Raw genomic sequence first — 22,907 nt, forward strand, 5'->3', positions numbered from 1 at the left:
GTAAGTTAAGGGCTGGTTTAGCAAAGGGAAAGATAAATGTGATTTGGAGTATGTCATAAGGTTAGGAGAATTTTTGACACGTCAGTAAAATTCCTAAAATGAATAAGCCTCTGGCCTACCTGAAAAAAAAAAAATAATGGATACTTTCCCATTTAGGCACTTCAAGAAGCATTCACTGAGCATCCACTATGGCCAGTCACTGGGATACAAAGATGGGCAAAATGTAGGCCTGGTTCTTTGCATTTGACATGTTTACAATCCAACAACAATTACCCTTAGTTATTGAACATTACGGGCCAGGCATTGTGCTAAGTGCCTTAAACACATTATCCCATTTAATCTGTAATTCCAACTGCCCAGTGAGTTAGGTGTTACATATCTCCCATTTCCAAAACTAGGACACTAAAACTCAGAATAATTTCCAAGGCCACACAACTAGGCTGCAGAATTTGGTTTCAAGCTCCAGTCAGTCTGAATTTGAGGCCCATGCACTTAACCCAAATGTCCCTCTGCAAACAAAGACAGCTCTCTAAGTGTTATTATGGTGGATTGTACAAAGTGTTCTGTGGGAATACAGGCAGGGAGTGACAAACTCTGCCTGGAGAATGAGGGTTTGGTCAAGGCGGGGGCCACATTCCAGTAACGTTTGAGCTGAGTCTAAAAGGTAGATGGGACTTTGTAAGTGCAGGAGAGGAGGAGAGTTTTCTGGGCTGAGAGAATTGCATGGGAAACAGGTGTCTAGTTGCAGCCCCCTGAGGAGTTCTGCGTGGAGCATGAGTTCTGAAGGAGAGGGCAGGAGGTGAAGCGGGAGCGGTGGAAGGGCATCTCCTCAAGAGGTGAGTTTTGTCCCAGGGGGTGTGGAAGTCACTGAAAGTGTTTAAGCAGAGGGGTGCCACGATCAGTTCAGTGTTACAGACAGTTCTGCTGCCAGCTTTGCATAGACTGGAAGAGGAGAGGACCAAACACAGGACCACCAGTAAAGAGGGCAGTTGCAGTATTTTAAATGAGAGTGGAGGAAAGCTGGAATCAAGGCGGTGGCATTAGGGAAAAAGGCAAAGGTGTCGAGGGTAATTCTAATTTCTAGCTTGGCATATGGCTTCTCCACGGCAGGCAATTAACAGTGCTGGCTTTCTAGCCTAGTAAATCTTGGAGGCTCAAAACAGGAACCATAAATATCCTAGAGTTTGGGGAATGTAAGAGGCATTTTCTTGCTAATGAGGAAAGTGAGGCCCTGTGAAGTTAAATAACTTGCCTAATAACCCAGTGGCAGAGCTAGTGTGAGATTCCATGACATATTCGTTCAACATTTAAATATTTATGATATGCTCACTCTGTTCCAGCAACAGTGATAAAGGCTGGCGATATAACGGTAACAACAACAACAACAAAAACCTGACTTATTCCCTGTCCTCACAGAGCTTTGTACAGTCTGGCAGAGGAAGCAGAATTAATCAGACAATCATATAAACAAATACAAACTGTCAACAGTCTCAAGTGCTAGGGCAGTGCTTAGAGGATATGACCTAATCTAGGAATGCTTCTCAGAGAGTCATGACTGAACTAAGATCTGAAGGATGAATAGAACTTGAGAGAAGAGGAGGAGGGACAAGCATTCTAAGCAGAGGGAGCAGTGTGTGTAATCGAGCAGGACCCTATGGCGCCTTCTCAGAACAGACCCCACTCCCACAGGGCCCCCCGCCTGCCTCTTGTCTGTAGAAAAACTTTAGCCTCCTAGGCCTTCCCCCAGTAAACTTAATCAGAGAAGTGAGAAAATGCAGAAAGAAAGGAAAACGGTCAAGCAAGACAAAATACTAATAGTTTAGCCGTTAAACAAAGTCAAGGATCTTTAGTTCTTTCTCGAGGAACATAGATAATATTCTGAGCCATATCCTCTGGGCTGCTTTGCAGGTACAGAAATCCCTACCAGGGAGAAGTTAATTAACTTCATGCTCACCACAAGCACATGGACTCCAGACTGGTTGGAACCAGGAAGTTGATGATGTTGACTCCCGATTACCTCACCACCAACCAATCAGAAGAATGTCCACTAGCATGCATCCCCACAACCCCAATGCCCCCGTCTTTAAAAACCTTTCCCTGAAAGTCACTGGGGAGTTCAGGCCTTTTGAGCACTAGCTACCCAGACTCCTTGCTTGGCACTCTGCAATAAATGCTGCACTTTCCTTCACCACAACCCAGTGGCAGTAGATTGGCTTTACGGTGCATGGGCAAGCAGATCCAAGTTTGGTTTAGTAACACATGTCCAAAGTTTCATTGACTGCAAGAAATATGACCACCATGAAAGGGTGACTAGAGCAGGGCTAGAGGGAGAGTGTTGTTCTAGATGATTTTAGGAGGTAAGTAGGTCCTGTTGGACAACCTACAAGGAATCCTCTCTGATCAAAGAAACCTCTGGCAGGTGCCAGACTGCGTTAGATGAGCTTTATGCCAGTCGCCATCATCTAAATCGATTTTGACAATTGTGTTTTATTACAGATGGATGTTGTATGTTAATGAAAGAATTTTCTCAAGCCTCAGAAGTTTCCAAATACACACCACCCTGGGCAAATCTTGGATATATTTGGGGACTCTGTAGTTTTTTTAACTTTCTGATTCCTGGCGGCTCTAACCAGCACAAAGATGAAAAACCAACATAGAAGTAAACAAACAATTATAATGCAGTAAACAATTGACTGTTTCAGGGATTACTTGTGCACAGTAATCTGCTTGTTCACTTTATTGCAGTCATTTTTTCCTCTTTCACTGAAAAAGATTTCCAACAGCTGAGCAAAACAATCGTGTAACGGCTGAGTTGTCTTTCCAACTGAGTCGTGGCTGGAACAGACTTATTCTTATGGTGAAGGTGGCTATGATTTTAAGAACACTGAAAAAGAAACAGCCTCATTTCAGAAAAATGCCTGTACTGAACTCAAATGACTCGAGATGGAGAAATGGTCAGTTAAGTAATAGCTATGAATTTAGGAGCTTACCTTATGAAGAATACTGTGTTTAAAATAAACGGCCAAGGAATGGCAACTCACCAGCCCTGTAGATCGATGACAACTCTTAATGCAGCTCATGCTTGTCAGCCAGCTACGCCGCATTCTCACATTCTGGGAAAGTCGCCATTCAGCTGCCAGGGCCCCTCCACCTTTTCCACTACCTCTCACCCCACGGCTTGAAAGGAATGGAGTTTGAATGGAGTTTTTTGGTTACTTTGCCTCACCATAGCTCAGAAGAAGCGATGAGAGTATGAAGGCCCCTTTCACTTAATTTCTCTAACCTATAAGTTGATCTGATTCATGAGTAAAATATCCTTCCAACCACAGATTAGCACATAAAAGAAATAACTCTGGCCTGGGGAAATAAAGCCTTAGCAAAGCAGGAATACCAATGACCACTGATAGTGGACCCCTAGCCTATACCACTATACCTCTGCGTGTATTTCATTTATTGAGGACACATGATGTGCTTACACTGTGAGAGACCCTTATTATACAAAGGTGAAAAGACCAACACACATGCAAGCAGTTCTGTAGTAGCTGAATAATGGCATCCAAAGATATTAGGCCCAAATCCCTGGAACCTGTAAATGTTACCTTCTGTGGTTTAATAGGGTCTTGCAGTTGTGTTAAATTGAGGATCTTGAGTGGCGTGATTAGCTTGGATTATCCAGGTGGGCCCTCAATGCAATCACAAGAGTCTTCACAAGGGACTTCCCTGGTGGGGCAGTGGTTAAGAATCAAGTATACTTCAATAAAATAAAAAAATTAATAATTTTTTAAAAAGGCAGCAAAGACCCAAGAAAAGGCCCATTACTGACATTGTTGGTCCTGATCTAGACTTGTAAACTCTTTCCTTTATCTCTTGCTACCTTTTTTTCCCCATTTAAAAAAAGTACTGACTGTAACAAAGTTTAGAGGTTTTGCATACTTCCGTCTTACTGAGAACTGTTAACAACTTTCTTATTTTGGGGGAAGCAGTGTCTCTAAGTGGCTGGAGGAGGGGTGCTGGGTACAGAATTTGACTTGTTACCAAAGGCCCATGACCTTGAGCAACTCCCTGGAGCCAGATTTTCGGGGTTTTGTGCTACGTGTAAAACCCCCACCGATTTATGTGAGGGCAGAAGAGTTCCACCAAAAAAAGAGATGAGAGATGATATTTAAAGCCTTAAAGCCTGAGTCTACCCCTCTTATAGGTTTAATCTTTACACAGAATTTGAATATATCAGTATAGTTTATTTCTTTTATAAGAGGGAAGAAAAATACAGGAGGAAAAAAGTCGATAGCTGTGAATTGAATTCTTGAAGAAGAATCCGTGCAAAAATGACTGTCATCATCTCAACTGCGAGCTATGGCAACACTTTGAAAAAAAACTTTGATTTAGTTTTCTTTCCTATTAAGCATTAAAAATTAGTAAGATTAAATGTTTATTAAATCATGAAAATTTAAGTTAAATACAATATATTTTCTTAAGCTGGAAAAACAGGATTTGTGACTTTACTTGATACAAAATGAATGTATGCAACAGTGTTTTTAAATACAGCAAATTTAAGACCCCAATAATTTTTTGAATGATTTTGGAAAGTACACACAGGTCAAAACATTGTGTTATCTGAATATATTTTAAAGGCTACTTTTTATGCAAATTTAAACATTCAGGCATTTATTTCACTGACACATTTCTGAGTTATAGCACTTTGAATGCAACAGATGAAATGTGCATGTTTGCTCCATCATTTGCTAGTTTTCCTCCACCACAAGCCTTCTCTCTGTTTTTTCTCATCTTCAGGATTTTGTAAATTGAAATCAGAAAAATTGAAAACTGAAAAAAGATGTGTGAAAAAGGGAAAATGATTAATAAGTGTGGTTCTCAGGGTCAAAGTGTCAAACAAACCAAAGAGCTATGCATCCTTTCCCTAGTCAATTATTTACTGATATAACAGTGCAAAGCACTCCCTTGGGTGCTATGGAGGAGTCAAAGTTAAATTAGACCCAGATCTTGTTCTCTAGGGACTTAGAATCTAGAAGAGGAAACATGACATACGCTTAGAAAGCAACAAAAATCTACTAGAGTGTAAGCCTCATGAGAGCAAGGAATGTTGTCTGTTCTACCCACTGCTTTACCCAGGCAGTGCCAGATACAAGTTGGGCACCCAAGAAATATTTGTTGGATGAATGGATAATACCAGGTAGAGAGTGTTGAGCCATTTAAGAACCATAAAAAAAATTGAAAGTGGTAATAGGAGAGTTAGGTCAACTTGCAGTATCTTTAAAATTATACATGTATCTTACAGACAATTAAGCTGACAGGCCATGAAGAGATTCTGTGCATTGCTATTGTTTTTCAAGTCCATCAACTGCTCTGCCATCCTCTTCAAGTAAGATCATGAACACGTAAGTAAAAAGCACACTATTTAACATGCTGCTCCTCAGTGAAATTAGGAAGTTAGACTAGGTGAGTGTTTGTGGAGACAAATATGCAAGATCCTTTAGATGGCAGAATGGTTAAATGTGTACACTTGCCCATCAGATCTCTGGTTTCATAGGTATTATTGCCTAGGAGAGAGGCTGAAAGGAAAAATATTTAATAAATAATAGTAGAGGTGTTATGCAAATATGACAAACCTTGTAAATACAACACATAAATGACATGTTTGGGAAATGGGAAGAAAGATGATTAAGTTCATTTTAGTTTTACTGTGTTGTTATTTAAATGAACTTCAAGTGGAAAAAAAATTGTCCTTACCTAACCTAAATAATATTAAACTTAGTTCACTTTCTTAAATCCTCTGAATCGTTTCTCAACAACTTTCTGAATAGTTGACTAAATACACATAGTGTTTGTCCTGGGTTTTGTTTTTTTGGTTTTTTTAAACAGGAACCTCTTTACTAGATAACTGACTCAAAAAGCAGTGGTAGTGCCTGCTCAACCTTCACCAGTCTACAGTAAAATGAGACAAACACGAACAATGTACTGCTTATATTTATAAAGCTAAAGTGACTTTTCCTAAAGGACTTAAAAAAAAATCTGAGATTAGGATCTTTTTAAGTTTAGAATATCTTTTCTTTTTAAACGATGGAGGCTGTAGGTGATATATATATATTTTAACATCTTTATTGGGGTATAATTGCTTTACAATGGTGTGTTAGTTTCTGCTTTATAACAAAGTGAATAAGTTATACATATACATATGTCCCCATATCTCCTCCCTCTTGCGTCTCCCTCCCACCCTCCCTATCCCACCTCTCTAGGTGGTCAAAAAGCACCTGGCTGATCTCCCTGTGCTATGCGGCTGCTTCCCACTAGCTATCTATTTTACTTTTGGTAGTGTATATATGTCCATGCCACTCTCTCACTTTGTCCCAGCTTACCCTTCCCCCTCCCCACATCCTCAAGTCCATTTTCTAGTAGGTCTGCATCTTTTTTTTTTTTTTTTTTTTTTTTTGCGGTACACGGGCCTCTCACTGCTGTGGCCTCTCCCGTTGCGGAGCACAGGCTCTGGACGCGCAGGCTCAGCGGCCATGGCTCACGGGCCCAGCCACTCCGCGGCATGTGGGATCTTCCCGGACCAGGGCACAAACCCGTGTCCTCTGCATCGGCAGGTGGACTCTCAACCACTGCGCCACCAGGGAAGCCCGAGGTCTGCATCTTTATTCCCATCTTGCCCCTAGGTTCTTCATGACCTTTTTTTTTTTTTTTTAGATTCCATATATATGTGTTAGCATACGGTATCTGTTTTCCTCTTTCTGACTTACTTCACTCTGTATGACAGACTCTAGGTCCATCCACCTCACTACAAATAACTCAGTTTCGTTCCTTTTTATGGCCGAGTAATATTCCATTGTATATATGTGCCACATCTTCTTTATCCATTCATCTGTTGATGGACACTTAGGTTGTTTCCGTCTCTGGGCTATTGTAAATAGAGCTGCAATGAACATTTTGGTACATGACTCGTTTTGAATTATGGTTTTCTCTGGGTATATGCCCAGTAGTGGGATTGCTGGGTTGTATGGTAGTTCTATTTTTAGTTTTTTAAGGAACCTCCATACTGTTCTCCATAGTGGCTGTATCAATTTACATTCCCACCAGCAGTGCAAGAGGGTCCCTTTTCTCCACACCCTCTCCAGCATTTATTCTTTGTAGATTTTTTGATGATGACCATTCTGACCAGTGTGAGATGATATCTCATTGTAGTTTTGATTTGCATTTCTCTAATGATTAAAGATGTTGAGCATTCTTTCATGTGTCTGTTGGCAATCTGTATATCTTCTTTGGAGAAATGTCTATTTAAGTCTTCTGCCCATTTTTGGATTGGGTTGTTTGTTTTTTTGATATTGAGCTGCATGAGCTGCTTGTAAATTTGGGGAATTAATCCTTTGTCAGTTGCTTCATTTGCAAATATTTGTAAGTGATATTCTTTAGAATATTCTAGGCAAAATAAAAATTGTCAGTCTTCTCGGGATCCCATCAGCTTTTTAATAAATTATACTATTTTGTGAAATTTAGAGGTGTGAATGTTAAGAAGGGCTTTACAGTGTCATTTCAGAGACTACTTGGAATTATTCCTTAGTGCAGAATGGTGAGTCTTCAAATAACCCAATGCTAAGTATGCAGAATTACGGCACCTTGATATTCTTTTTTTTCCTCTTGGTCATGAACCCTGGGGCTTGTCTGTACCATCTAATGTACAGACTACTGTGGATCAAGAAATGTAAGGCCACATTCAGTTGAAACTATCATTTCTTCAAAGGCATTTTAAAAATTCATTTCTGTGCTTATCACAATTTTATTATTTTTAGAAAAGTGATTAGGCATCTTTGATGATGGTGTTATTAACATTACCATTTTAAGCAAGAATTTACTGATATAGTTTTATTGAGTCATATTTTTTTTTGACAATAAGTGATTTATTTATGTTATCTGGAGTGCTAAGGGAAACAAACTATGGAAAAAATTCGTAAGTCCACTGATTTTATTGCTCCATAAGCAATGTATATTAACTTTATATAGTTTATAAAACACATATAAACCCAGTGATTGCCAGGTAAAATTTTGTTGTAGATCCTTCCATACCTTTATTTATGAACATATAAATATTTTACAACAAATACAGATTATATTGTAAATGCTGTTTTATAACCTGCTTTTTCAAATTAAAAACATGTTGTAAATCTCTTTCTATGACAAATATTTTTCTACATCATTTTAATGACTATTGTGGTATTCTATAATGTACAGTAATCTATTTAACTAGTTCCTGTTGGATACTGTCGATGTCCGTTGTTTTTTTTTCTATTGTAATCTTGAAATGAACATCTTTGTCAAATTAAATCTTTATATACATTCTTGAACAATTCATTAAGATAAATCCTAAAAGTGGAATTGCTGGGTAAAGCACATACAAATTTATAAAACTTCTGATACATTGTGTGAAACTGATGTAAAAATATGTGTATATATTTATTTGATGATTTATTGTAATGTTTACCATCGGTGAAGGGGATAGAAAAATAATTTAAATCATTGTATAACATTCCCTGCATTTCATTACAGTTAAGATGAGACATCTTAGATAAAATCATACAACTTTGGCTAAAGGAATCCTACATATCATCTAGTCCCTAAGCTTTATTCTAGAGTTCAGGAAATTGAAGCTAAAGTTGTTACAGATCCTCTTCACAGTAATAGTTAACAAGGAGAGAGCCAATCCAATCCTGGCCCCAGGTGCTGTCTTCTGCTCCCAAGGTGCTCATGAAGTTCAAATTGTTCTTTAGGTATTCAAGTAACACTGAGAATTGGGATGCGAGGAAGTAAATAGATTCTAAGTATAAGTTTCACCAATTTTGTTATTGCTGCTATTAGCAAGATAGAGTATTTAAAAATAATTTTGTGATGAAACTTTTCAGCTTGGAAGAGCTTTCTAAAAGGTTGGTTTATTATCTGCAGTTTTATACTGATGGCCACAAAGTGCTGTGTAATTTCAATTGATGCTGCTTATATTTATTTATTGTTTAAATATTGAAATAGCTTTATTGCTTTTTTCTGACTAAATAAGACATGTTCATTGCACAAAGCATCATACACAATAATAAAGATATAAAATACAAAGTGAAAATCATTGCACCAACCAAAAATAATTACTATAAGCTTTTTGGTATATATCCTTGTCATCATATATATATATAATATGTATATATGATATATCTGTCTATTTAGACAGATAGCATACAAAATTTCAGTGTTCTAGAATCTACTTTTTCTCATATGTCGTTGACATCTTTTAGTGTCAATAAATATTAACCTATATTATAATTTGTCATGGCTACATGGCCTTTTATTGCACCATAATTCATTCAACCAACCTCTAAGTTGATGGACGTTAGGGTTGTTTGGAGTTTTTAATTAGTCTAAACAATGCCGCAATAAACAATCTTTTAAATTGTTGTTTAAATATCTCAAATAAATTGCTTTTCTTTAGCAATTTACATGTCACATGTAGTATTATTTCTTGGAGATTCACAGTGCACATTCATGTATTAAGCAAATACTTATTGGGCACCTACCAACTGTGCTAGGTGCTGGGATTAATATATTAAAGACTCTGAAAATTCTCTCAGTAAGGAAACCCTTTAATTTTTTTTTTAATTTAAGATTTTCCAACTTTTTTTTAATAATGGAAATGTCTCTCACTCCCTTCCCCTTTGTAAAATAGAACATCTACTAGTATTTCACTGATTTTATCTGGAGCAGAATTTGGAAAATGCTAATCTAGTATCTGGTTAAAAACTACTAATTAAGTGTCTGTACCTACCTGTCATTTTTCTAGGAACTCTGAAAAAATCTTGGGATTTTTTTTTTTTTAAAGAAATGCCTATGTTTTAGGTGTTTCAGAAGATTACATCTTTGATCTGAATTGCCCGATTAAGTTTCAGAATAAGTAGTATTTTGGTACAAGTATTTTGGTGGGACCCTGGAGTTTTGTTTCCTTAATAGTATTCATCTCATTAGAACAAAAGAGACAGTTGAATGTAAAAGGAGAATGTGGGATATAAAGTAGTCTTGGGCTCGTCAGCAGATTTGTTGGGGAGAGGAGCGAGTCAAAGAAAGAGATGGAATTATTCAAAGCAATTAAGGATGGAGGTTATGGAGATTATATGGCAATATGTGAAATAATTAAAATAAAAATTTGGTAGAAAAAGATTACAAAATCCTATACATAGTATGTGAAAACCAATAAGAAAAAAACCTGAGGAATCCAATGAAATAACAGTGTTTGGCTTCGGGGAGGTGGTGCTTTTTTCCCCCTCACCTCTTATTGTCATTTTCATTTTTATTTTTAAAATATATAATAAAATTGAAAAGAAAGGAAATACTAAAGGATCAGACAAAATTAGGAGAGGCTTATGGAGGAGGAGGAAGATAGTGGTTGAGTCGAACAAAGGCGACAGATAGATTAAAGTGAATAAGGGTAGAAGAGAGAACATTCCATTTGTCCTGGAAGAGATCATTAATGGCTCAAGTGCTGTGAAGTGGACAAAAGCCAGTCTGTAGTGGGGTCAGATGAGAGAACCAGAGAAGAATAATTTTTTTTAGGACCTAGGATCATAATAATTCACTTAGAGGTTCCCCCCAACCACTATTACTTTAGTTCTGGTTTTATCATGTTGGGATTTTTGCCTATATCAGTTTTTTTTTTTTTCCAGGAGCTGATAAATGAAAACCATAAAAAAAGAAATCCTATGAGTAACTTTCTTTGCCCTTATATTTGAACTGAATAATAAAGAAATGGTAAATGCTCTTTCTGAGCTGTGCTAGAAATGCTACCATTTAGAAATCTTAATAATATACCCTGTGCCTGCCATTTAAAAACAGAATTTGGTCTCCCAAGGTCATTTTAGATGTCTTTTTTTCTAAGTGATTTGTGTATATTTTATCCATAAAAGACAAATTATTATGAAAGGATATGAAATATAGGTTTAAGAAACTCGAAGAACAAAGTGCATCCTTTGCTCTTTGAATTTCTTAAAATTAAGTTCTTAAGACTCCTGCTGTTTACTTTCAGACAAGCAACCTTGAAACTACTCCATGAAACCCAGTTAAAGGAGGAACCAAAGACTTTTCACTTACAAAGAAAAAAAAAGTAGCACATGGGAGTGAGAACGTTCAAGTCTTCAGTACCCATACTTATTAACTAAATTGAATGCCTGTGGTGGGTCTCATGGGAGCACACAGTGGCAGCCTCTTTATATTACAACTCAGCCAGAAGCACTTATTCCCTTGTAATTAAGGCCACGGGTGCAACCAGTGATGCAAATGAAAGCAGTTATGTGGATTATTCAGTTCCCTCAACAATTCTCAAGAGGTTGTATGTTTGTGGCCTTATGCTAGTTTGAAGTCCTTGTATGGCTCCCTCGGCTCTTCTTGGTACTAGAGGTCCAACCTCAGATAAGAACAATAGCTAACACTTATACAGCACTCACCATATGCCAGATGCTGTTTTAGGTGCTTTGGGTGTATTATCCCCCTCTAACCTTTCTAAACTCTACGAGTGTTAAATGTGAAGTCCTAGGTCCCCAGAAGCAGATACTGAGATGAGGTTCAAATGGAAGGGATTTATCCCTGAGGTTGCCCCAGAAGAGACCAGTATGGAATGGGGGAAGCAGGACAGGAAATGGAGTTGAGCCAAGTAAGGATGAATATCAGGCCAAAGTCTTTTTTTTTTTTTTTTTTTGCGGTACGCGGGCCTCTCACTGCTGCGGCCTCTCCCGTTGCGGAGCACAGGCTCCGGACGCGCAGGCTCAGCAGCCATGGCTCACAGGCCCAGCCGCTCCGCGGCATGTGGGATCTTCCCGGACCGGGGCACGAACCCTGTCCCCTGCATCAGCAGGCGTACCCTCAACCACTGCGCCACCAGGGAAGCCCAGGCCAAAGTCTTTCGGGGGCAACTCTGGGGTAACTGCTAGGAAAGGGAGCTTGGCTTCCACCCTCCCCCAGAGTTATTGGTTAACAACCAACAGGAGTGGCAGGGAATGTGTGGTGGAGGGAGAATCCATGAAGGAAGGGCATCAGCTGCTTACCAAAGGCGATGGGTCGGAAATGTCTACATTGTCTGCTACAGGTAGGTACAGGCATACTTCGGAGATGTTGTGGGTTCAGCTCCAGACCACTGCAATAAAGCAAATATAGCAACAGTGTGAGGCACACAAATTGTTTGGCTTCCCAGTGCATATAAAAGTGATGCTTACACTCTACTGGAGTCTTTTATGTGTGCAGTAGCATTATATCTAAAAAGACAACGTATAATACATACCTTAATTTAAAAATAATGCTGTAGGGCTTTCCTGGTGGCGCCGTGGTTGACAGTCTGCCTGCCGATGCAGGGGATGAGGGTTCGTGCCCCGGCCCGGGAGGATGCCGCGGAGCGGCTGGGCCCGTGAGCCGCCGCTGAGCCTGCCCGTCCAGAGCCTGTGCTCCGCAACGGGAGAGGCCACAACAGTGAGAGGCCCACGTACCGCAAAAAAAAAAAAAAATAGTAATAATGCTGTTGGAAAATGGTGCCAATAGACTTGCTCAACGAAGGGTTGCCACAAACCTTCAGTTTGTAAAAAACACAGTATCTGCAAAGCACGACAAAACAAAGGACAATAAAACGAGGTATGTCTGTACTATTATCTCCATGGGACAGTTGAGGCCACTGCGTCTTGCCCAAGATCTCAAAGCTTGTAAGTGGAACAGCTGGGATTTGAAACGCTGCAGTTCGATTCCAAATGCCGCGTGCTTAAACCACTATGTTGCAATGGAAAGATCATACCTTTACAGTGTGCTATGGTATTATTACAATTTTCTACAATTTTCACAATGGACTATATAGCATAAACTATTTTGATTTTGTTGGGTTTCTAGAAGTGCTGAAAGTATATCTGAGGAGCAATCAATAATTTGTTGAGCTAAGCTTCAGATACCCAAGCCCCCAAGCCTAAGGTAAGCTCAGAGGACAAGCTAAAAAACTAGACAATTGGGGGCTTCCCTGGTGGCACAGTGGTTGAGAGCCTGCCTGCTGATGCAGGGGACTACGGGTTCGTGCCCCGGTCGGGGAAGACCCCACATGCCGCGGAGCGGCTGGGCCCGTGAGCCATGGCCGCTGAGCCTGCGCGTCCGGAGCCTGTGCTCCGCAACAGAAGAGGCCACAACAGTGAGAGGCCCGCGTACCGCAAAAAACAAAAAACGAGAAACAAAACCCTAGATAATTGGTGTATTTGTACTTCTCCCAAACCACTCTAACCAATGGAACCTGCCTGGTTCTCAGAAAATTATGTAAAAAGTGATTCCACAAGTCTTTCTTAACGAGATGTACTCACACAGATCCTGTTTTTACATAAGATAATGTCAGTTCAAAATGCTGATCTGATTTTCTATATATTCATCATCCTCTTAATCTCCCATTTTTTAAACAAAGTTTATTTTCCTCTCTGAATCACTAAAGTGATTTTTTTTTTGGTTTTGGTGTAACAATATCTGTTTTCCAAAACATTTTTAAATTCTTTTTTTAAAATTTTAAAGGAGTTCACTTTATTTTTACAAAAGGAACTCTATTTTTCTGTTTTAACATGGGGAATATGTATAATTCTTGTCTATCTCTTTCTGCTTGGTTAAAAGAGGGGAAAAGCTAGTGCATAGTGGTGGGTGACCAATTAAGTATTCCTTCAAGAGGTTAGAATGGCTGTGCTCGAGCAGGTGATCAAGAGAGAAATAAGTGATAACCAAACCTCCATCAAGAAAATCAGCCAGAACCTTGCTGGTCCAGAGAAGATGATGCAGAGCCTATAGAAAGGGACTAGATGGATCAAGGGCACTTAAAGGAGAAGGCTTAGGAGATGCTGAAGTTGTACAGTTTCTTCCCGTGTGTTTTGGGTGAAAGGAGAAATGCTCCTTTTTTGCTGATACCTGTGCAGAGTAATGCTCTGTGGGTGCGTTGAATCCTAGTTGCTGCTCTGCCACCGTGGTTGTTGAGAAGGGGAGAAGGGGGCAGGGAAAGGCCTGAATGCTTGGCAAAGATCCTGAGACCCTAGCTAATAAATGTTAACACTTCTATGGGTGCTTATTAAGTACAAGGGACTGTTCGAAGAGTTTTACATATATTAACTCCTTAAATATTCCTAACAACACTATGAGGTAGGTACTATCAATATCCCCATTTTACAGAAGAGGAAACTGAGGTACAGAGAGATTAACTTGTTCAAGACCACACAGCTAGTTAGTTGTGGAGCTGGGATTCACACCCAGGTTATCTGCTTTCAGAGTCCATGACCTTACCCATGACCCTGTACTGTCCATCTGAAATGTTGAGGATGTGCTAACAATGTTGCTGATAATTAATTATTTGTAGTTTAATCAATTTTTGAATGCTCTGAAAGATTTTTAGGAGACCTCCATTTCAACACTTGGAAATAGCTAAGCTATAGGAGAACACTTGAATTCTGATAGTTAGAAACATTAACCGTAAGGTCAAAGTTGATATGAAGTAGAAAACCCCTGTACGTGTTTGGAAACTGAAGAAGAAGAGGTGGCAGTCGTGCCGATGAGCTCTCTGTTCTGCTGGGAGAGGATGGTATTCCCTGCCCATGGGGAGCTGGCACCGGCAGCAATTACATCAGAGTCACTCTCAACACTCAGCTGCTTGCTAAGAATTAAATTGCTGGAACCAGACCTAGTGAGTTTCATGTTACCATGGTTTGGATGAGGCAGGCACACTAGTGTGATATATTTAGTCTTCAGAAACAGTTAAATCTAAGTTTAGCTTTCTTACCAAAATGATAATGTACGTCGGTGTTACTTGTGGTTATTTGCTCCATCTCCCAAGTAAAGAATCGCACACCTCTTTATTCTCTTAAGTACAGCCAACCTCCTACCCCGGTTATGGAGTGACTCACGTGGGGTTCACTTGCAACGAGCCGAGAGCCGCTAGTGCCTCTGCTGCCCTCTAGAGGCGTGTCAGATGATGACAGCTCATCTCTGAACCTTTCCCCTGGGTTGCACACAGAGGCCACCCTTACTCTCCTTTCTGAATCTCCAACCAATGCCGTTTGTCAAGAGGGGATGAGGTAAAAAAGACTCTGAACTTCCAGAAACAATAATGGGACAATTAAATTCTAAGCTAGGCCTTTCATAGTTTTCCTGTGTCCCCCTCTCAGCAACTAAATAGAAATCAGTCCAGATTTTTTGAAAACTAAGTAGAGCTAACCCAGAACATTTGCCAAATGCCAGGTACTATTTAAGTGCTTCCCATACACTAACCTAGTTAATCTACATAACGCTATGAGTAATATGATCATCTCCATCTAACAGGGGAGCTGAAGCAAAAAACTATTAAATATTTGTCACAGTACATGAGTGGTAGAGCTGGATTTAAATCCAGGTGTGTCTGGCTGCATGGGCTAGGCTTGTAACCACTTCATTGAACTGCCACTTTTATAGCTATTAAAGTATCCATCAAGAGCCTAATTTTAAGGGAGAGGTTTTGCTGAAAATCTTTAACCTGAATCTAGTAATGAGGAAGTGACTGGCTTGGACACTTTTGAAATGTCAATGACATCACAGACAGAAAAAGAAGGAGGAGAGGCAGAGGAGGAAAGAGAAGGCGAGAGGGAGGAGGAATTATTTTAAAGATATGGCATCTAAATATAATGCAGAGTCTATGGTTATATCCTAAATATAAAAAACAAGACTACAAACAACATTACTGGGAAATTGAGGAAATTTCGATATGGACTATATTGGGTAAAAATATTATATTAATGTTAAATTCCTTGAGTATGATTCATTTATTGTGGTGATATAGGATATGTTCTTGTTCTTAAGTGATGCTCAATGAAGTATTTAGGGTGAAATATCATCATATCAGCAAATTGCTATCAAAAGTTTCAGGAAAAAAATTAAAATATGTACGAGAAAGAAAGAAAGCAAATGTGGCAAAATATTAAAAATTGACAACAATAAAGGGGTATATACTATTTTTAAAACTTTTTTGTAGGTTTAGAATTGGGGGAGTAAAAATTAGAGGAGAAATAAACTTCATCTCAAGGTAAAAGCCAGCCAAGGATATAGCCAATATATCTGCCTGGACTGAGTTAGGACAAATGAGAGAAGTGTGCTGGGGTTGGAACCCATAGGCAAGCTTTGAAATCTGTAGATATGTGTTATGTGTGGGTGTATGAGGTGTGAAAGCTTATTTATTAATGAGTTTCTATTAGTACTAGTATTACATGCATCAGTATGTATTTTCAAAAAAATTCATGTTTCCATGCAATGGAAAATAGATAAAGTGAATTGTAAAGTCCTTTATAAAACTAAAAAAGGTCTAATTTCAGTCTTAGGATTGTTCCATTTTTGTCTCCAACAAGTAAGGCATGTATAGTAGTCTATGTTTCCTATTTATTTGTTCAGGAAATATGTATTGCATGTTCACGATCTTCCAGGCACTGATCAAGGTGTTTGAGATACACAAGTGGACAAACCAAGATCCCTAAATGCATGGCGTGTATCTTCTGACAGGAGAGAGAGACAATAAGCATGATAACTAAGTAAAGTGCAGAGAATGTTAGACAGTGATAGTGCCAAGGAAAAGTAGAAAAATAGAACAGTGTGGCAGGAAATTGGAACAGGTGGTTGCAGAGAAGAGGGTTGCAATTTTGAAGAGGCTCCCCAGGGTGGGTTTCATTCAAATATGACCTCACACTGAGCTGGAAGGAAAGTGGAAGAAAGGGAAGAAAGACCATCAAAGGTGAGGGTGTGCCTGGTGTTGCTGGAGCTGAGTGATCAAGGGGGAATTCATAGAAGGATATGAAGTCAGAGAGGGAGTAGAGGGCTATTCATAGTGGTCATTATGAAGGTGCTGGTTTTCATGCTGAGTAAAAATAGGAAGCCATGGATGATTTTGAGCTGAGAATTGACATGACGTGACTTAACATTGAAAAGGATCTGTCTTGTAAGTTATGAGACAAAGGTGGGAGAGGGTCCCCAATTAGGAGGCTATTGCAATGATGCAAGCAAGAAGTGACAGTGACTCCACATAGGCAAATGGAATTGGTGGTGGAGAGATGTGATCCAATTCTGGGTATGTTTTGATGGTAGAGCCAACAGGAGAGATTTGCTGATAAATTAGATGTTGTGTTTGGGAGAAAGAGATGAGTCAAGGGTGACTCGGTGTTCTGTCCTGAGTAACTGGAAAAATGAAGTTGCCTTGCACTGAACTAGGGAAGACGAAAGTCAGACAGATTTTGAGGGGAAGAGCAAGAGTTGAGTTTGGGTCATGCTGAGTTTAAATGATTAGACATCCAGATGGAGATGCCAAAAAAGTATTTGGAGATAGAAGTTGTGAGATTGGAGAGAGGTCGGGGGTGGGGATTTAAAACTGCTCATAATTGGTGTACAAATGTTATTTAAAGCCATGAGCCTGGGTATGATCACCAAGACAGTGAGTGTGAATAGAGAAGAGAAGAATATTACGGACTGTGCCTTGGAATTATTCTGTTTTATGTGTTTATACTTGTTTTGTTTCTCATTTTGTTTAGAAAAATATTACACTGCCCAAAATAAAAGGGAAAATTGACAGTTACCTAAATTACTGAAGGCAGTCCATCAAATAATCACATTTGCAAAGTATATTAATTTTCATCAATTATCTTGTTTGATTTTCTATAAATGTCTGCATTATTCAGATACTAGGACAGCTACAATTTGAGCTGCTTTAGACTAGTGTTATTTAATCAATAATGTATTCATCTTTAGGGCAGTAAAGTTCAAAAATGCTTTCAAGTAAACCTTGAGGTGGAGTAATCCTCATCTGTATTTATTTTCTGAATTTAAATAAAATGTTTTGTTGGAATATGATTATCGTTTCCTCACTTTCTAATGCTTATGACTTGACAGTTCTCATTTTGATGATATAGTAAATGTCTTCTAAAAGTTTTGCCTGAGCGGAGCTACTACTAATCAAGGAGAGAGGGAGAGAGAGAGAGAGAGAGAGAGAAGGAAATGCTGTCTCCAGGCAAAGATAAAAATATGTAAACATATTTGTTGTTTTATCTAATAAAGACAATTCATGAAGATGAAGAGTTCACTCAACTGCAAATAAGCCCATGGCATAAATGCATTCTGTCAAGATCTGAATTTTAATGTCAGAACTATTTTTATACTCTTTTATAGTTAATTGGGTAAATATGGGCAAGCTCAGGAGCATTTTTTTTTTTTCATAGTGAACTGTATAATAGTGGTTAGGCAATCTAGAAAATATAGGCATGTGATAAGATAAAGAAAAACCCAAACTCAACCAACTTTAAAAATAAGGGAGTTTACTGACTCGTATATAATAGAAAATATGGAGGTAGTCAGGCTTCTGGGTTTGTTTATCAAAACTCTAATATTGGGGTTTTTCTTGCCTCTCTGCTCTGCCATCTAATGTATTGTCTTCAACCGAAAGCTGGCTTTGACAGGCTTAGAGAGGCTGCCATGATAGCTCGGCTATTTGCTTTCTTGAAAATGCCTCAGGAGAAGGAATGCCTTCTTCGGTTAGTAGGCAAGTCATCTGAGCTTAGTGTCAATCCTTGTGACCAGCAGAATGCCATGTGAGGATGGTGTTAAGGCCCAGGTCACTCCATGACCCAGGGATCGGATTCCCTTGACTCGCTTACATCTTTGGAGATGTCAAAGGGTCAATGCCCTTTGAAGCACGTGGGCTGCTACACAGCAGGGGTGGAGTGGCATGTTGTTGGGGAGACAGCCATCACAGAAGATCTACGGGCCTGAATCATGCAGAGATCCAAACTCGACCGATGTTCCACTTTGATTTATCGTTGAGACTCGGCTTCCTAACCTTGACTATATTGCTCTCGCTCAGGGCCTTTTTCCACTTGGTAGTGACAGAAAACCGACTATATCTAGTTATGAAAAAAAATTAACTAAAACTCAGGAGACATAGACAAGAGGAAAAACTTTTCCTTTTCCTCATCTGCTAGTCAATATAAACAGTCAATGTCTTGCTGCATCTCTAGAGAATGTCTTTGTTGCATGTATAATGTCCTTGTTTTTTCTGTTACCAGAGCAACAGATACATAAAATCCTTTTTATATGAACATTTCTCTGTCACTGATGTTTTTTAACAAATTTTTATAAGAGAAGCTTATTTCTAACACCTTCAAGTTTCATTATATGGGTGATTCGGAGAAAGACATCATATTTATGTCACAGTTTAATGGGAGAGAGGAGACTTCAACTAGTTGATGAATTGAACATATGTGATTACCACAGCTTCCTCCAAAAATGATACTAAAATGAAAATAAAGGTGTTTTTAAAGGCATAGATCATCAAGGACAAAGAGAACATGAGAGCAGATAACAACGACGCAATGTTGGAAGTTAGAAAGGCAACGCACAGGTATTAGACCATGAAAACTGAAAGCTTGCGGTGGAAAAAAGCACAGAAGCAACTGGATTTGAACTTCCAAACCACAAAAGGTGCAGGAGCTGGCAGTACAAGGTGTCTTTGAAAGTTAAGGTATAGATGGGGCTGAGAACGGAATTGTTTGCAAGGCTGTTAAAGAATCAGTTAAGCCCCAGATCAGTATTCTCATACTGGCAATTGCTCCCCTTCTCCATTCCTCCACACCAAAATATGAAGGGAAGAGTTTTATTTTCCGAAAAGGTGAACCCAAGGAGCTCTAGACTGGAGGACACCAGCACAGCTGAGGGGAGGGGTAACCTCTAAAATCAGATGATTAGAATGATCATAAAAAAGGAGAGAATCTCAACTTTATCCCCTCAACAGGGGATAAATGCCAGGAGCCAGGCAGGAAATTGGAAGTCCTTTCTCTGAGGAATCTGACTAGCCCAAGAGCACAGACTCAAAAGTATTTATAGCATCCAGTAATGAAAAGACCAAGAAAATTATCTTAGATTGAAGTCCATCATTCATGAAGCCTCGCTCTCTTACAACTTCCAATTTGTTTTTTTTTTTCGTTCTCCATCATAAGGTATGAACAGATACATTTGAGGAAAACTTCTAACAGGAAAGACAGACCAAATAACTGAAAAAGAAATGTGGAGGAAATAGAGACCATGTGTAGAGAAGAAAGCTGTGAGGAGAAAAATTAGTCTCAGAAATATGAGAAGTTATTATACCTATGAAATAAGAACATGATGCTATAAAAAAATTCAGAAACTATAAAAGAATCCTTGAAATTAAAAATATGATTGCAGAAATAAAAAAATAAAGGGGAAAGATGAAATAGTGGAAATTTCTAATAAAGTAGAACAATTTGACAAAGACAAGACATAGAAATTTTTTTTTTTAATTTAGAATATCCGTCTAGGAATTCCCATGTTTAAATAATAGGGGTTCCAGAAAGAGAAAATGAACAAACATAAGAAATAGAAATCAGCAGAGAAACATGAAATTTTCTATTATTAACTGAATGAACCCACCAAGAGCCTCGCATAATGGATGAAAATAGATTTATCTACATTATGAGAGATCACCCTAAAGTTTTAGTACACTGGAGACAAAGAGAAAACCATAAAGCTTCCAGAGGGAGTGGAAGGTGGGGACCAAGTCACATACAAAGAAGGTCAGAATAGCATTTGAGTTAATAATAAATCGGAAGTTAGAAGAGAATGGAATAATGTAAAAAGTGTGAGGGCAAATGATTTCCAACCTGGAATTTTATATCCTGCCATACTATCATTCAGAGTAAAGATATTTTCTGACATAGAAGTTCTCAAAAAATATGAAGTCTATAAATCCTTTGCCCAGAACTAACTAGGGGATGTGGTATACCAAAATAAGGAAATAAATCAAAGGGAACGATATGTTATCTAGGACACATACTCAAGGAGAAAGAAGTTTCCTAGGAGGTTAGTGATGTAGGATCATAGGACATCAGCTGTGCAATAGACATCAGAACACCCAGTTCAGACTGCAACTAATCAGATGAAACTGGGAGTATTTCTGATCTTGATTTCTTTCAGAGATTTATACTTTTAGAGAACAATTTGTGGATGAATTTGTAATAAACATTTAGAAAACAATACAAATGAAAACAATGAAATAATAACTCTAAGGAAAACAAAATGTTCAAAAAAATAAATATCATCATAATTTATTACATTCCATATTTTGTTGACTCTAAGAGGCTATAAATTATAAAATCCACCAACATTTTAGACTACTAAGAAAGAAAAATCTCTGCAATCAAATGATGACATAATTACTTAGTGTTAGTCCTGTGTGAGGTATGAATCAATGACATTAGTCTCTTGTTGCTTTGAAATTTCTTCCTTCTGTATGGAGGGATTTGGTATATTTTCCTGTCTTCATTTGCATTACCGTGATAAGATACCTTCCCATATTCTTATTAATCAACATAACATGGTTTATCTACCTGTAGGCATCTTTTTTCTTAGATCTACACAAAGCACTAGGTTATGCTTTGCAAGAAAATATTGAATTGCTGTCATTCTTCCAATGACAGATATTTGCTTCACTAATAATAAATTTATGCTCCACTACTCTGGGTTTTTTTTTTTTTTTTTTTGCCTTTTTAGGTACACAATAACTTTTTGTTTTAATGTTAATTCATACTGTAATAGTTTGAAGATATTTTGTGTGGCAGTTAAACTCAGCATGTGTAGTTCCTCTCATGTACAATCTCAACTGAAGTGATGACATTATCAACAGCTTTGACCAGACTTGTGTATATGCAGTGACAATTATTACAATAGCTGTCTGGCTAACCATAAATGAAAGACACATCCAGATTTCAGAGATGTTAAAATGTGAGAAAAAATTATTTAATAAAGTAGTTCAGCTGTGATTAGGATAAACATAGTAATAATACTATAAACACTGAATATAAACTAATCAAAAGTTAAGATGTAACTATATTGGAGGAATGGGGAAGGGAAAGTATATACATATGATGATATATATGATGGTGATGGGTGCATCATTGTTGGTAAAAAGCTAAATCCTGAAGTTTTATGGTGAGAAGGCAATTGTTTATGCCTAATCTTGAAAATTCATGACATACAAGTAAACGTTATTGAAAGATGATATTAACGTATATTAGCTCAAAGATTTGAGAGAGGTTGCCTCTGGATAGCAGTCCTGGGGTCAGAGGACTCTTTTTTTAAAAATAGTAAGGCTTTGAACTATGAATTTGAAATATTAGAATATGTATATATAACTTTGATAAATATAAAATTTAAATTTGAAATAAATCAGTGGCAACACAAGGATTGCTAACATAATTTTCCATTCTTAGTAAACTATTTTGAAGTTTACAAGTCTTATTGGACATTTAAAAAATCTCAAGAATAATTTTCTAGTGGCAGACATAATACACCAGATGTAACACACTGTACACTGTAGGCCAAGTCAGAAGCTGATTTTGCAAAACTGGATGAATACCTGCCTTGAAAACATAAATCATCTATACTCAGTTAACTAAAGAATTAGAAACTATCCTGAAAATGATGTCAGATCATAACATAAAAATGCTCGGTGGATATACATAATGTACCATCTAAGAAAAATATGCTCATTTCAGTTACTGTATTTAATGAAAACAGTAATAAACATTGCCTCTAATACTAAGAGTTATGCCGGCTCTAAAAGGCCTTAAAGGATGAGGCAGGCCATACTGTGCTTGCTTTGTTTGGTGAGTCCAGGCTGTATAATCTCTCTCTGCTGGCGGGGAGTTGACCTACAGTTAGAGGACAACCAGCTTTTCCTTCCTCAGTTCTACCACTTTTAGCAAATGTCATGCCATAAAAGGGAACCAGGTGAAAACACTGATCCATTCCTGTTACTAGGAAAAGTAACCTGAAATGTCAACCACATGTTCAAG

The sequence above is a fragment of the Pseudorca crassidens genome, chromosome 2 (assembly GCF_039906515.1).
Source record: "Pseudorca crassidens isolate mPseCra1 chromosome 2, mPseCra1.hap1, whole genome shotgun sequence".
NCBI classification, from domain to species: Eukaryota; Metazoa; Chordata; class Mammalia; order Artiodactyla; family Delphinidae; genus Pseudorca; species Pseudorca crassidens.